We start from the raw sequence: 17,050 nt of genomic DNA on the forward strand, positions 1-17,050 counted from the left end.
AGTCCAATTACCTAATGCTCAGTATTCTCAAGGACAGAAGAAGGAAGCAAAAGAAAACACTACAGCTAGAGGTAACATTATCTAGCGAACATGCATAAAACAAATCCAAAGAGCAACTGCTATAAAGTAAATGCTCCATTATTTTGCCAGAAAGTTGCTCTTCCTGCTATCTGCTCTATATTCAGTTCAGTGGAAAACTGCTTTCCCAGTTCTTTAGACCCTTCCCTCACAACTGTTCATAAGCCTGCCCCATTTCTAGACTCCTATGCTTGAGAACAATATTGAGAAAAGCTGCATGTGCTGAAAAGCTGTATGCAGACAGGAAATGTCATGAGATAAAACCAGAAAAGATGTAAGAAGGAAAAGAGGAACACAAAGAGTGAACTAGATCCGTGCACATCAGGCCACAGCACTATGTTTTATTGAATAACCCAAGACTGCTGTGAAAATTCTCCCAGGAAATTTGCCCCAAAGTCAGATACTGAAGAAAAAACATCATTTGAACACTTTCTAAACTGGGAAGCTTTTTTCCTCCTGAGGTTTATTTAGCAGCCACAGAAACACTGGATTGGAAGGGGCTGCCTGGGTGTTTGAGTCCAGTCCCCATGGTTCAACGCAGAACTTCTACTTTTGTATCCTCCAAATCTGGAATCAGAGCTTTACAATGCAAATTGACAAAACTCTTCAGATGCTAAATATAGCTTTGAATATATATACACACAAAAAAATCCAAATAGGTAAAGTGCTGTGTGTGTGTGTGTGTGTGTGTGTGTGTGCACGTGTGTGTGTGTGTGTGTAAACAAATAGGTAAAGTATTGTTTGTACACCTGCTGTTAATTCATCTGTTCCAGTATTTATTCCTAGGGCACAGAATAATCTTACATAAGGAGTGGGCAGTGCCTGATCCAGGCTAATGAAAATTTCTTAAATGTTAGCATTCAGAGCAGGAACTTATTTTTACTTGTTAAATGCATTTGCATTTCCAATAGCATGGAAACCTCTTGCTTTTTTTAGGCTGTCTCACAATAGGACTGGCAGTGCTTCATCTATGACTAGAGTCAGCAGTGCAGAATCCTTGGCCTTGTCAATGAAAAAGGACTCTAAAGACATCAAGGCAAGATTTTGTTCATCTCACATAATGATTTTGTTCTCAGTCACATAATGTGACTTGAGAACTCAGTTATACCCGTGTACGTGTTCTTTGCACCCTGAACAACAGCTTTATCATAGCATCATTGCCTTATCATTGCAAGTGCCCTCCTTCAGCTGGAATCCTAACTCTAATGAGTTGTTGCAATGAAGATAATCTGGCACAAACAGCAACAAAAAAGGTAAAAGGTAAAATGAACATCTCCTGACAAATGGCAGCTGTAATGAACCATTATCTCCTATATAAAACTGATAGATTAACATTTTCCCTGTCTCTGCACTCCTGAAAATAAACTTCCTTTATAAATGCAGTTCCTTAGACCCTATCAAAAATTCTAAGAAGGTTGTTAGAGCAGTCTTCACAACTGGCAGGTAGACTGGCAATGGGAGAAGTGTTTAATATACTAACAATAAAAATGATTACTTGCCTACCTTAGTGAGTCTGATATTTCTCACTAGCAATGTGATCTCATTAAACTTTAAATGAAACATGAGAACACCAACAAACAGAACAATCCAAATCAGTAATAGAGGGAAGCCTGTGATAAAACATCTGTTTAGACCTGATTTGATAGGAATGCAAAACCCTGGTTCACTGAGACCATGGGCAACTGACTGGTCCTTCCTGAGTGGGTGGGGCACCAGCGGCTGATTGCTGACTGGGGGGAGGGGGGTGTTCCCACAGCACTGGCCAATCACTGACCCGGGGGGGATCCCCCAGCAGCAAAACCAGAAGTGACAGTGGCAAAACTGAAAGTGCCACTGGTGCTTCTCTCAGTGCCCCAACTCTCCGACCGATGAGAGCCAATCTCAGGTGGGGCACATGCCCCCCCCCCCCCCTACCCCCACGCATCGCCTATGACTGAGACACCAAGAGAGAGGCTACATCGGGCCTCCCAGGACAGTGAGAGTATTGCTAGACACCCTGCATTAGCTGCAGAACTGGAAGCATTAGCTCCAAAAAGACCATATCATCCTAGGAGTAGAGCTGCACTAAAATGGCTGTAATTTACTTGGAGTCTGGGAGATAGAACAGGGAATTTTAGTGCAACACTGCTTTGTCCCATACAGACATTCCCTAGAAGTTCCAAACTGAAAGGGCCATTAAGGATTCCATCTGTCAATACTTTTGGCCTTTGAATAGCATTTTGGATTAGGAAAAAGCTTCGATGGTGTATACATCCTAGCAGAGGGGTATGCTGAATGGGAGCAGGCAGTGACCAGAAGGTTACAGAACTGAACAAATGAAAACTCAGCCACTCAATTTGGCATAGATCCCTATGCAGTGTTTGAAAAAGGAACTGCTTGGTCCCAGTTAGTTGCAGCAGAGACCAGCTAGCCTTCCTCCCCTGCAAAGAGATGTAATTCTCCCTTCTGAAATGCTTGTAACTCCCACTAAATTAAGATAATGGAAGCAACACACACTGACAGTACTCTCCAGAACCATTAACTGAGAGAGCAGAATGCCATAGACCTTTATTTCTTTTTTTTCCTTTTTTTTTTTTTTTTTTTGCCCTTTTAACACCCTGCTTCTTTAAAGCACCACAGCAAAGCTGGTTTTAAAAGACTTTGCACATTTTGGGGATGAACTGGGCAGGATCCCTTTGGGGCAATTTTGGCAGTCTGAGAGAGTGCCAAAAACCTCATCAAAAGGGTGGGAGAGAACTCCAGAAAAAAATAAACCATGATCATTAATTAGTGTTGGTCCATACTGCATCAGCGTTAAATATGACTTGTCTGAAAAGCTTCACACTGTTTCTGTTTACTGAACTGAATCAGGTAAGGTGGGAGTTGGGGCTTGAGTTCCTGTTGCTGCTGCAATTTAGCTGGATGTATTTCTTCTTTTTTGCCAGACTCTATATTATGCAACAGGAAAACAAACTGAGATTTGAAATGCTAGATTTGCAAAAATTAAAAAAAACATATTTACAACTATGCATACACCCCTACTTCACTACAACTTGACTACAAGTTGTCAACATCTACTTACTATAACAAGGAAGATTTTTAATGAAACTAAACACTCTGAGATTGGCTGCCATGGTAAGGGCACTGCCCCATTTCTAAGGCTGACTCAGCTAATTACAGTAGGCCACAATGTCACAGAGTTCTTTCGCAAACAGGAGAATGAGTTTAAATACAGAGTCCAAGTACTGTCCAACTAGTGCCAATGAACTTGCTATAGAGAACAAGGGACCTGATTAGCCTGAACTATTCTGCTGCTGCCTTGGAGAGCCTCAAACCTCTGAAAAAAATGTGGATTTAAGTGCCATGGGCTAACACAAGACTACCAGAAAGCTATTTCCTTCCATTCAGTACACTGTTAACGTTTGGTGACAGTTATGTAATGCTATGTGACTGTCAGCCACAAATGCAGCACCTGCACTAAGCATTTATCTCTCTAAGCTAACATGGGAGATGGGGGGAGGGGAGGGGAGGGGAGGGGCGGATTGGGGAAGGGAAAATAACTTTAATTCCATTTAATGTGTAATTACATGCACTTTGAAAATACTGACCTGTGGATTTAGTCGGGACCCCTGCCAGAATGTAGAAAGGGCCTTTGCAATTCTGATGTGAGAAGCTAGCAAGTACAAGGGTCAGAAATTTAAAACACAACACACGCAGGGGAGTCCACTTTTCTCACCTTCCTGATGTGTGCACAATTCTGAACCCAGAAAAAAAAAACCAAAATTTATTCCAGTTCAGGCAACTAGCTTTTACTGGAATCAAAGTGTTCCTGCAAGGAATGCCAAGATCTGCAGAGAGGGGCATGATGGAATAAAATGCTCACAGGTTACTGGACCACCTGGGGGAGCGTGCCTGGTGTAGGACCTGGTGCCTGTTAATTCCGTCTGTTAGAACTCTGGACGTGGTACAAGGAAGCATGGGTGAAACAGATTAAGAAAAATATTGACTTTATCACCTACAGCATGCTGGTGAAACAAAAATCTAATTCCACTCTATCTAATTCTAATTCACTGCATACTTCTTCTAAATGCTAATTTGAAAAAACAAGAACATTGGTACTATGGCAAAGCACTAATTCCATACCTACTTAGAGGACAGAGTGCTACCAACTGAATGACCACCTCCATCTCTCATAATTGGCTTTTCTTCAGAGGTACTCCTCTCCAAATGTTGATCAGGCCCAATCTAGCCTATTATGCAAGAACTGATGGGTTTACAACCCAGAGCAGTCCTGGCAAGTTATATATAAATGAGTACGGTAAGTGTAGCTCTCGGACAAGAAATCCATCCCCTCTATTGTACTTGTATAGTAGTAAGCCAGGAGTTTGCAGAACAGCCATAGGCTTGTGGCCTTTCTTTAAGATGGATAGAAATGGAGGGAGGAAGGAGCTAAGTGATTTTCAATACCTTGATCTTGAAGCTGAGCTGTTAAAAGCTGTGCAGTGATCTAAAGAAATGTGTAGCTAAACCATACTGACACACACAGGAAACCAACACCACAGTGAATAACATTTCTTCTTCTGAAGCAGAGAGAGTGATGGAATGATTAAAAGGAGGAATAAGATTTTCTGTTTCATTCTTCTGTGATGGCTTTACTGCTTCTATGTGCTCTCAGTAGAAAATACAAGGTACCATCATTCAACATTATGAAGTAAACCCCTGACATTCAACACGGGGAAGAGAAGTCGCCCATCTTTGATTAAAATACAAGGTAGAACGGAGGAGCAGGCAGGCAGACAGCAGCTGCTACAGCTCCAACTCTGGCCCTGAGTCTGGGTTGGAGCCGGAGTCAGAGTTGCAGCAGCCACCTTCCCCCCACAGCCTCTGTCCCCCTGTCTGCCCCCTTCCCTGTTCCCCATTCCTCCCAACTCTTCACCCCCACCTCGCTGCTTACTGTCAAATGTGACTGCACAGAAGCTGCAGGAGACAGGCAGGGTGTCAGAGTTATATGAAATAAACTTACATGCAAGGCATAGATCAGCTATGAATTGATGGATTAGTAAGGGAGAAATTTCCTCTGTGGGTAAGTTTTTATGAACTTCCAGATTTCTTTAGTTTTCCTCCTGAGTGTCTGATACTAGCTGCTATTGGAGAAAGGCTTCTGAACTACATGGGCCTCTGGTCTGATTCAGTAAGCCTAACCTACACCATTACTGTTCTAAACTTGTTAATATGATTTGACTGTTAACGATGGTTTTGCTGTCAGAACTTTAAGGAAAAACGTTTCAGTGCAGTAGGGCCAGCTCCTCAGAGCAGAGGACATGAAATTCATTTAGATAACATGAGTTTGTTTAGAGTGTGCTCTCAATATAACTGAAATTAGAATTTATTTTATATTTTAGGATGGAAAGTCAAATATGAGTGGCCCCACTGTGCCATAAAAGAAATTCACTTCTTTACTGTCGGGAATAATGGAAAAATCTCTGAATAGTAAAAGTGTAAAGATCTCTCCAAGGACTGGATCATTAAATCTAGCTTCCTGATAGCATAGGCAATGCTGCTATGTAATCCCATTAATTTATTTATCAAGATTCACTTTAAAATTAATTAGGGCAATAGGGGACAACCTTTTTGGGAGGGGTGCAATAAATTAGCTCTGCACCCTCCCTGAGTGCCACTCCAATCCCTTTCCTCTGTCCTCGCTGCTGCTCTATTTTCTGCTTCTTGCCTTGTCCTCCCTGTTTGATTTCCTACTCTGCCTTCTGCTTCCTGCCCTATCTGCTGCTGTGCAACCCGCTCCCTCCTTCATTAGCCACATGCCACACACAGAGGCTGCCTATGCCACTTGTGGCAGCTGTGCCGAAAATTGGCCAACCTGAATAAAGGCATATGCCCCTCCTATCCCTATTTAGTCCATTAAAAAATCCCTAAATGGGGGAATAATTAATACTATAATAACATTATCCTACAAAAATATTTTTGGCTTCTTCCCTCTGGTCCAGATGTGTGATCATAATTATTTCCCATTCAATAACAAATAATTACTGCAGCAAAATCCCAGGGGATAGACACCAGGCATATTTATGAAAAACAGGCATACATATTGAACAAAAGGAACATTCAGGTTCCAGACACTCTGAAGCAAACACTTAAAAACACCATTGATGCTTGTTCATTCTGTCCACAGCATCAACACCACTAATACATCACCTCTAAAATGCACTGATTTAAAATCTGTTAGGATATTCTAATCTTTCACTGCACTGGATATTTTCCCTCATTCAAATTCATCTGGTAGCTCTTGTAGAAGTTAAAAGAGGTTAGGGATGACGCACTGATGCTAACTCCATTTGCTATTTGTGTGTCTCAGTAGAAATGCCCTAGAGGAATTGTGTTACATCATTTAATTTCCTGATTTATTTTGTTATATTAGCAAAGTATGTGTGTACCTCCTTGCCTTCAAGAACACCTGCATTTCTGTATTTTAGAAAATAATTGTTGATTTAGCTGCTGCCATAAAATGACAAAATTATCACATTCAAACAGTTTTTTCAAGCCTCCTACTTTCCAATTGCCAGGTACAAATAGGTACCAGACAGATACACTAACACAGCTTTTCCATGAGCTTTCTTTTCAAAACTCACATATTTGTTAATATATATACGTGAAACATTTGCTGCTCACCATTTCAGGTGTTAGGCTCATTTAGATATGTAGGTTTTCCAAGCAACATAATTTAGGGATACTAATTATAAATTTAATGGGCTAGCAAGTTGACTCAACACCCAAAGACTTTGAAATACTTTCAAAGTCTATCCCACCATTCTACCCCCAATATAGTGCTTGAAATTATTGCAAAGCATAGAGCAATGAAAGTATGATGCAGAGTATTAATACAAGGGCAAAACAGCTCCTGATGAACCAGCTCCAAATCTGTGGTGGTTGTAAGCCCAAGCAACTCACCCTGTCAAACTGCAGGTCTGCAGCACGTCTGAGAGTGAAGATTTGGATGTTTCAAGCTGGATATACAAACATTGTAGCACACTGAACATACTGACTGAAATCACTAATCCTAACAGCACCTCTGAGGTTAACTGTATGTCCCAGGAGGCATGCTGATTGCATAATTTACCCTGGGCAAGATACTGACAAAGACATCATTGGTAACAGAAGTGATAAGTGCATGGCCCAGTCCCCTGGTATAGACAAACCAGCTCTCCTGAATAAAATCAGTTATCCCATCTCTCAACAGGCCAATATTATCACCTCAACAAGGAAGGAAAAAATACATTCTTTGGGGTTCCAAGTAATTGCAATTTAAATATTTAAAATGGACTTCCCAATCTTTCTAGGAAAGAGTAAACAAGGAGCTGATTAAAAAGTCATGTAACACAGTAGTATGATGTACAACTCAAAGGTTTTCGATGCTATTAAAGGAAATGTCTCTGATTTTTTGCTTCCTTATGAATCTGCCCGGCCAATGAGTGAGAAACTTTTACTTACCCGTACCAAATTCTGTATCACCTAAACTTTCCTGGATGTAAGGCAAACCTAGATTCTGTGTTTTCTTATACTGAGGAGAGTCCTGCTACATTTGCCCTAATGACTAGGGCCTTTTGGGAAAGGTAAGTCCCATCTTGTTGCCAACATTATAATCACATTATTACAATCCTCTTTAAAATATTTCAGAACAGAAATCATTGATGAGGCTTCTGTGCTTCAGAACTATGCATGTCTATGGTAATCCTGAACCATGGAAATGAGCAGCTGAATAAATATATTAATATAACCAAAACAGTGATAAAGAAAAGTGAAAATGTGTTCAAACTCCTTACATTGTTATGAGTCGTGTGGCACATGCTCTTCTTAAAAACCCAGCTTCTAGTGAAATGGGATTATAGAAGAATCTTTCCAATGTTTAAGTATGTCTCTTGTCTGTCATCTAGTCCCTCACCCCCTTGCCTCTACAGATAGCCTGTCTTCCCTGTACATAGCTGTCTCTGGAGTCCCACTCAGGCTGCCTAGCTCACATTTGCTGTGGTCCTTTACAGCTGTCTGAGGATCCCCAGGGGCCCTGACGTGTGGGTTAGGGGTCGACACGCTGCAAAGCAGTGTAGCAGCTGCATCTACTGCAACCAGCTAAGTTGTGGTTTTTGCACAACAACCTTTTTCTCCTTTCCTGGGCCCTGAACCCCAGGCAGTAACTAGAAACCCGCAGGTCTACAGTCTCTCTGGGCTGCAAGCGGCTATTGTGCGCCTATAAATATGACTAGGATCTTTTAGAGCGGATTGAGTGGCCCTGGATGTTGGCTAGATGGCTTGCTGGTAAATGGTACATAATTGACACTTAACATCCACTGGGAGAAATAGGATCTTACCCTAAGTCTTCCAGCAAACTGTATAAATAAATGCTTCAAAGAGATTTAGCAATATTTTATGAAGTTGTAGTACATTTTCACCTTTCTTTATTAGTGTTTTGATGGAATTAATTAATATTATATTTCTTAAACTTCTCATTTTCCATGATTCGGGATTACAATAGATCTGCATGGCACAGAGGCCTCATAATTGATTTCTGAAATATTTTAAAGCATTCAAATTAATAAAGAAAAAAAAGTGATCTTATGCATACAAATAGGAGTCAGGAGATTTGGGTTTTCTTCTTTGTTCTTGCATGTACTGTTAAGGTCTCTGTAAGCAGTTTACTAAGGCCAATGTTTTCAAGTCCTGGTCTTGGATCATGACCCAGGTCATGCATCATGTAGTCCCCAGAGACCAAACACACATTGCCTCTCTATCAGAGGTACTGCATTCCCACAGAAGTGCCAAGACTAACTTTATGAAACTGCAGTGAAAATGAACATGCAAAAGAAGCTGAAGGTGTATATACAGACTAATGATCTAAAAGAACAGCAGCAGCACTGACTAAAAATGAAACTAGCCAAGTCAAATAGGTATACAGCAGGTTAGAAAATGCCTTGTTTTATTATTTGCATTTGGTGTGCAAAGGAAACAAGATCTGCAGATGTGTGGCTTTGAAGCTGTCTGCTTACTGGGGCATGAGGCCACATGTGGGAATTTTTTATTTTATTAACTTAAACTTCAAATTACACTTGAAAATACATCCACTGGGATAAAGCTATTGTCACATGGAATCTTGGTCTGTAGTTGTCAGGTGTATTGTGTTTATGTATTCACAAAGTTACAAGCAATTTGTTTTTGTCTGTACATAGATGATACAAAACATGAACTGGAAGTTTGTATGATAGGAAATGTAAATGATAATTATAGAAGGTTAAAAATATGTATTAATATCTAACAAGTGACGGTCTTCCCAGGAAATAAGTGCTATTATCATAAAAGGTCAAGAAGTCTCTCTCAGAGTTAAGAACTCAAAACAGGAAGAGGCTGATCAGTGAGCATAGCTGCAGCAACAAAAATATTACAATGACTGAATAGCTCTTATCATGTGTACAAGTCACTGATAAAAGGACTGGATTGTTCATGTGACTGTGAAAAGTGAATGTGAAATGTGGGCACACTAGAATGTATCTAGCAGTTTTAATGTCGATACCTACAGAGGGTCAGCTTCTGCTTCCTAATACTGGCTCCCAGCAGTATGAGCCTTGCATATCATCAAAATAAGAATCAGTCGGTCGTTTCTCTATTTTCATCTATCTTCCGCATCATGCAAAGCCCAAATCCCTGCAGCAGACGGAAAGGGCCACCCAAACAGGCAAGGAGCCTACACAGTATATTTTCCCCAAACATTTGCTGTATAATTTGCCTCTTGTCTCTTTTTCTCTGCTGATGCTATAGAGGAGCTGGTGCTGTAGAACAGACACCATAGCAAGGGGAGGACAGTCACTGGTTCTTTTGATATAATCCATTTTGAATGGCTGGCAATTAAAATGTATGAACTCTCTTGAAACCAAAGCACATTGAACCCCTGTATGACTGCACTCATTCAGAAGCAGCTATATTGTAGTTTACTTTAAATTACTTTAATCCTGGCAGAGGAAGATTGATCCACAACAAAGGCCATTTGGCTTCTGAACAAGAGCATCCATACAGGTGTTTACAGTGCTTTTGTTAATTCAACCTAACTTCCACAAGCATCCCCATGAAGACACATTCACTATGCGCTGGGAGGCAGGGAAATAGCATCAGGAGGAACCAGATGCAGTAGTCAATAAATGAGAAGAGTAGGGCCAGCTACGGCAGCATTACCAGATTCATGTTGCATACACCATAGGGAATGATCCTAAGTACATCCCAAGAACATCTCAGAGCCAATGATGAGTACAGCAGTCCAGATGACATGAATCCTCTATGAAGCTTTCAAATAAAAGGCTGCTTCATACTTAGAAGACCTAATTGTCTAGGACTTTCCATGCAACACCTAACTGTCTTGCATGGTATCTTTCTATTGGGCCACATCATTCTTGATATCTCAAATTAGGCCATCTCTGCAGGTAACAGTTTAGTTGTTGGATTTGTGCTTCCTAGATACTATGAATTAACTCATCAGCCAGCTCCTTTAGAGTAATCTGTTTACATTTCTTTCCAGAAATCTAAAGAGGAGACTGTCAGTTGTATCTAAGAGTTAGTGGTGTCTTAAATTTAGTATGAATTCTAGTCAAGGAGCTGTGTCAGGGATGTGATAACTGTTTGTGTCATTTCTGATTTCATTCTTTTTAGAACTGTCAGAGCTTATTCTACCACTTGCTTAAAAAATGAAATGCAAAACTATGACATCTCCTGGTACCTCTAAAAGTATATATGACTTTCTATATCAAAATGCTGATTTTTCTTAAATAAACCTAATGCCATTTGTATTGTTGAAGAGTTTGCTTAAAATGGATTCTGGCCTCATTTGTTTCACTCTTGTATTTATCCTGACACTCTGGATTCTCTCCTGGATCCTCCAACCCCTTCAATTCCCATTCTAGCTACTCAGTGCATTCAGGTCATTTCACTAGGTCACTCTGAAGCTATCAGCTTTTCTGAGGATATTCTGTGTCTTTCAGCTGTTGCCGCTTGTTTGTGCTTAGTAAGCAATGCCCTATCCATGACTATCTATTAACTAGCAGAAAACACACCCAGATGGTTACTACACCAGAGCAACCATGGAAATAAACCACCTTAGACCTGTTATTTGAAAATAGGGCATTGTAATATCCACTTTATTTCAGATAATATAGGCTCCTCCATTGTATCATCTGGATCACATGAAAATCTCTCTTTGCATATATGCATGAGCAACACTAAGCTAATGGTTTCTTTTCAGCATTGTACTACATGATAAGTTTGAGCAGTAATCAGTCACTGCTACTGCATAAAAGACTAAAAAGCAAACCAGGCCACTAAAAATTTAAAGTCTGTTGATCTGGCTAGAGCTAAATGCTCAGCAAACAGATATAGTCTCATACCACTTAACATACAAATATAAAGTACCATTCATGTTACAAACCACAGCTCTACCCAGCCATCAGCTAAATGGGCAGAAACAATTGGTGACGGACAGGGGGGACAAGGCTGAACTCCTCAACGAGTTCTTTGCCTCAGTGTTCCTAAGTGAGGGGCACGACAAGTCTCTCACTGGGGTTGTAGAGAGGCAGCAGCAAGGCGCCAGACTACCATGCGTAGACCCTGAGATGGTGCAGAGTCACTTGGAAGAACTGGATGCCTTTAAGTCGGCAGGCCTGGATGAGCTCCATCCGAGGGTGCTGAAGGCACTGGCCGACATCATTGCAGAGCCACTGGCAGGAATATTTGAACGCTCGTGGCGCACAGGCCAAGTCCCAGAGGACTGGAAAAGGGCCAATGTGGTCCCCATTTTCAAGAAGGGGAGGAAGGAGGACCCGGGCAACTATAGGCCAGTCAGTCTCACCTCCATCCTAGGCAAAGTCTTTGAAAAAATTATCAAGGCTCACATATGCGAGAGCCCGGCAGGACAAATTATGCTGAGGGGAAACCAGCACGGGTTCGTGGCAGGCAGATCATGCCTGACCAATCTAGTCTCTTTTTATGACCAGGTTACGAAACGCCTGGACACAGGAGGAGGGGTGGATGTCGTATACTTAGACTTCAGGAAGGCCTTCGATACGGTATCCCACCCCATACTGGTGAACAAGTTAAGAGGCTGTGACTTGGATGACTACACAGTCCGGTGGGTGTCGAATTGGCTGGAAGGTCGCACCCAGAGAGTCGTGGTGGATGGGTCGGTCTCGACCTGGAAGGGTGTGGGCAGTGGGGTCCCGCAGGGTTCGGTCCTTGGACCGATACTCTTTAATGTCTTCATCAGTGACTTGGACGAGGGAGTGAAATGTACTCTGTCCAAGTTTGCAGATGACACAAAGCTATGGGGAGAGGTGGACACACCAGAGGGCAGGGAACAGCTGCAGGCAGACCTGGACAGGTTAGACAAGTGGGCAGAAAACAACAGAATGCAGTTCAACAAGGAGAAATGCAAAGTGCTGCACCTAGGGAGGAAAAATGTCCAGCACACCTACAGCCTAGGGAATGACCTGCTGGGTGGCACGGAAGTGGAAAGGGATCTTGGAGTCCTAGTGGACTCCAAGATGAACATGAGTCGGCAGTGTGATGAAGCCATCAGAAAAGCCAATGGCACTTTATCATGCATCAGCAGATGCATGATGAATAGGTCCAAGGAGGTGATACTTCCCCTCTATCGGGTGCTGGTCAGACCACAGTTGGAGTACTGCGTGCAATTCTGGGCGCCGCACTTCAAGAGGGATGCGGATAACCTGGAGAGGGTCCAGAGAAGGGCCACTCGTATGGTCAAGGGCCTGCAGACCAAGCCCTACGAGGAGAGACTAGAAAAACTGGACCTTTTCAGCCTCCGCAAGAGAAGGTTGAGAGGCGACCTTGTGGCTGCCTATAAGTTCATCACAGGGGCACAGAAGGGAATTGGTGAGTATTTATTCACCAAGGCGCCCCCGGGGGTTACAAGAAATAATGGCCACAAGCTAGCAGACAGCAGATTTAGACTGGACGTTAGGAAGAACTTCTTCACAGTTCTAGTGGCCAAGGTCTGGAACGGGCTCCCAAGGGAGGTGGTGCTCTCCCCTACCCTGGGGGTCTTCAAGAGGAGGTTAGATAACCATCTAGCTGGGGTCATCTAGACCCAGCACTCTTTCCTGCCTATGCAGGGAGTCGGACTCGATGATCTATTGAGGTCCCTTTCGACCCAAACATCTATGAATCTATGAATCACATGAGAAAAACTGCATGGGAAACAAGCATACTGTGTAAAGAAAACAGATAAAGAAAAAAAACCCCATGTACAAAGTCTCCAGAAACATAAGATAACTAGCAACCTGCCAGCAGCTTCAAGTGTGTGTACTAAGAAAGGAACCATGAACAGGTTTCACTTTCTTTGGTTCTCAAATCTTTAATTTGTGTCAACAACCTATTTTCAGAATCTTTTAATCTCTGGTAACATGCAAACCCCATTCCATCAACATCTAGACAGTTCTGCCCAGGTTATGATGCCCAAACTGACCAGAGAAAGTAGAAAAGAATCATCAAGTATTTGGAAATCTGTGTAAACTTCAAATCTATCATTGTCTCCCAGTGCTCAGCACTGTCCTAGCTTTTTGAGCAGCTTCCCGCTCCTCCAGATTTCTAATGCTCTGTCCTTGTTTTCCCTGTACTTCTCTCTACATTGTCACTCCTTGGCCCTTTCCAAGCCATGCTGTCCATTGTTTTAGGCCCCTATAATCACTATTTTCCACTCCCAAAGATAGCTCCCTAAAATACAGTTACCACTGATGTTCTTACAGGGCTGGATTAACACATAGACAAACTAGGCACATGCCTAGATCCCTTAGCTGCGGGTGTCCCAGTCCTGTCTTCTGTGGCAGTGGCGCAAATGGCCATGTCCACTTCCCTTCCCTTCCCCTCCCCTCTGCTGGCCTTGCCGCCATGGCAGCTGCTTCCTAGTGGCAGCTCCAAGCCCTGTTCCCCACAGGTGGCAGTGCCAGGGTGAGGAGAGGGGGTCTTGACCTGCCCAGGGCCCACAAGTTTGTTTGCCTAGGGCCCACTAAAGGGTTAATCTGGCCCTGCATTCTTACCATCCAGTGTCCTGCTTTAGGCATTATCATACTAGTATTCAATGAAACATCCTGAGTGCTACTGGACCAAGTGCTAGCGTGTTATCCATGTTGTCTATGCCTGCTCAGAACAGGTCTAGGTTATACTGCCCCTCCCACCACTACTGAGACAACAATGGGCAATGATAATAGAGAGAAAGCTTCAAAGAACAGTCTAGTATAGTCAAGGCCTAAGAAACCAAAGCACTATGAAATTGAATATACAGTTACATGTATTAAGACGGATGAGAAAGGTCAGTTAGCATGTGAGCTTAAATTAAACAGAAAGTTTTTGATTACATTTAAAAATTAATAAATACTTCAATGTACAAAATCACCTGGATCAATACAGAAATTATTCTCCTAGCTATGTGCCGCATGGACTGTACACTTCCAATTTTCGAGCCCTGAAAATGCAGAAGGAGAGGAAAGTCCCAATATTTTTTTCAGAAGTAGCAGCTTAGGAGACAACTGCCAGCGAATAGACCACTAGGTAGCTTTTATGAGGGGAAAAAGTGGAATGTGATGTTATTTGAAGTCTTGTGCATTTACCCTACAAAATCAGCACTACAAAGCACTAAGCAGTTCAAAGAAGAGACCCCAACATTAATGAGCAATGGCTGGTGGGTAATCCTGTAGCAAACTCTCCGGCTGACAGGTCTGTGCTTAGTGATGACTTGCAGCAAGATGACTCTAGCACAGTTGCTAGGCGGCAAATGTGGTGTCTAGAAAATATTTGATACTGACAGCTACTGTAAACTATACTGTTGCAAGCCGCTTGATTGGTGTATTAAATCTGCTGAAATAATGCATTTTCTTAACCAGAACCTTTAAAAACCAAAACATTTTTAAACCACCAAATTTACTTCAAGTTTATGGACTATTTGTCATATTTCCTCCAAAGCAGAAAGATAAAAGTACAGCAGGCAAAGTAGCTGAAGACTGCCAGAACAAAGACAAATCTCTATTGCTGAAAAAATTTCCTGTGTGAATCAGAGGAACTCAGTACCCTCAGCCTCCAAGGCTTTCATGGGAAGTTGGAGGTACTCCAAATCAGTTCCCCAGTTAATGCAATGCAGATGCAAGGTTTGAAATGTGCAAGTCAAGAAACATGGTTGTTAAGTGAATTTGCCCACAAGGAATCACTTATGCCCAACTCCACCTTGCTTATCCTCAAGGTGCTCCCTCCTCCTAGGCTCATCCACTGAGCTCTGCAAACTTGATGTCTTCCAAGGTCTCCCTGATACTATGCAGTGCCCAACTATCCTCCTCCTAACACCTCCCAAAGACACTCTTGTTAGCCTTCCTATTCTCTGAATGCATCAACCTTGAGTTTCATTTCATTTAATTCATTAAGGACCACCAATCAGAACTGGCCTTAGCAAAAATGGTGCCCTGGGTGAACTTGTATTTTGGTGTGCCCCTTCCACAAGTCAGCAGTGCTGCAGACAGAAGTGGACAGGCAGGAGTGCAAGGCGCAGTCCAGCAGGGAAGCGGAGCCGCCCACAATGCCTGACCTGACTCCTCCTGAGCAGCGTCTGGAGGCAGGAGGGCCAGGATGCTTCTGTCTGGGGTGGGGATCGACCAGGGCAGGACAGAAGGAGAGCGCGACTGTGTGCACCTGTGTGTGATGTTCCCCTGACCACACACCCTGACTGGCCATCCACATTGTCCACCCCCAAGGTCATCTCTGCTACCAGTGTCTGTGGTGCTGCCAAAATCATAAGCTGCAACAGTGTTGTATTTTGTCACCACAATGTAACCTTATTGTTTGATGGTTTCTATAGAAACCATGTCCCAAATACTTTAAACATTTCAGAAGGAGCACTCTGATTGGTTGCCTTGGCAGCTAATCACAATGATTACTGAAACAGCCAATCAGAGTGCTGTGCACAGACAGTCACACAGACAGACAGCCGGACGTGAAGCTGGGGAGGGGGAGGCACATGGCTGGATGCAGAGCAGCGGCAGTGTGGGGCAGTGGGTGTTGGCGGCCAACCACTGGCCTGCATGAGGGGGAGGGGGGTCTGGATGTGGAGCGGGGGGGGGGAGGAGCGCATGAAAGCTTCCATCCCCCCTTCCTGGGAGGCAGCAGTGGTGCAGGGTGGTGGCGCATTGTGCTCCGTCCCCACCCGCTCCATCCCCCCCATAATTCTTGATGGGCAATTTGCTAGTGGAAGAAATAAGTCTTTAATTCAGGATTGAAATGAGGAGAATCAGGGAAGCAGACTGATACAAAAACATTGTTCCAAATGTTAGGAAATGCAAAAGGATAATGCCCTCAGACAAACAGCAGCAAAACTACTTGCCATTGTATAAGGGCCAGTAGTATGATTGAACTAATACACTGATTCAGGAAAGGAGTTTGAATTTCCTTGAATGGGTCTAAATTGTCTGATTGTGAATGATGGTTTGTCCTACCATAGGACAAAATAGCTGTGGGGTAAGGTCAAATTTTCTGGAATGACTAGAAACAATTTTCCACCACCTAAATTACTGATTGAGCTGATATATGTTCCTACCTTTGTTTCAGCAGCTTGTGTGTTTTCTCTCAGCATGCTATTGGAGGAGAGAAATTAGTTAATTCCTCTGGAAAATATTTAGCAGAGTACATAGAAAGCAGGGTGATGGGAGCAGCTCAAGAGACAGGACAGAGCAGCATGATTTACAGTAGTGCAGCTTTAACAGCAGCTAAAACCCCAGGTATTTCCCTTGGAAAGTTAATGTGGTACTACTGAAAGAGCATCTGATGATATGTTATCAAACTGCTTTTCATTTGTCTGAGACTCTATAACTGCCAGTGGCTAAGGCTCAAAAACACATAGATGGAAGAATATTAGAGACAATTTCCTGTTCTGTTCTGCTTAGTGGAAGGG

The 17,050-nt window shown here is 42.7% G+C and overlaps 1 long non-coding RNA gene across 1 annotated transcript in view; it reads right to left on the reverse strand.

The window, feature by feature from the left end:
* Nucleotides 1-17,050, reverse strand: part of LOC106738104 (uncharacterized) — a 46,415-nt gene that overhangs the window by 21,896 nt on the left and 7,469 nt on the right. Inside the window, exon 4 of the long non-coding RNA XR_009456342.1 lies at nucleotides 16,697-16,733. This is a non-coding gene — a long non-coding RNA (uncharacterized LOC106738104). The remainder of the gene's footprint in view (nucleotides 1-16,696; nucleotides 16,734-17,050) is intronic.

This window comes from Alligator mississippiensis, chromosome 13 (assembly GCF_030867095.1).
Source record: "Alligator mississippiensis isolate rAllMis1 chromosome 13, rAllMis1, whole genome shotgun sequence".
NCBI classification, from domain to species: Eukaryota; Metazoa; Chordata; order Crocodylia; family Alligatoridae; genus Alligator; species Alligator mississippiensis.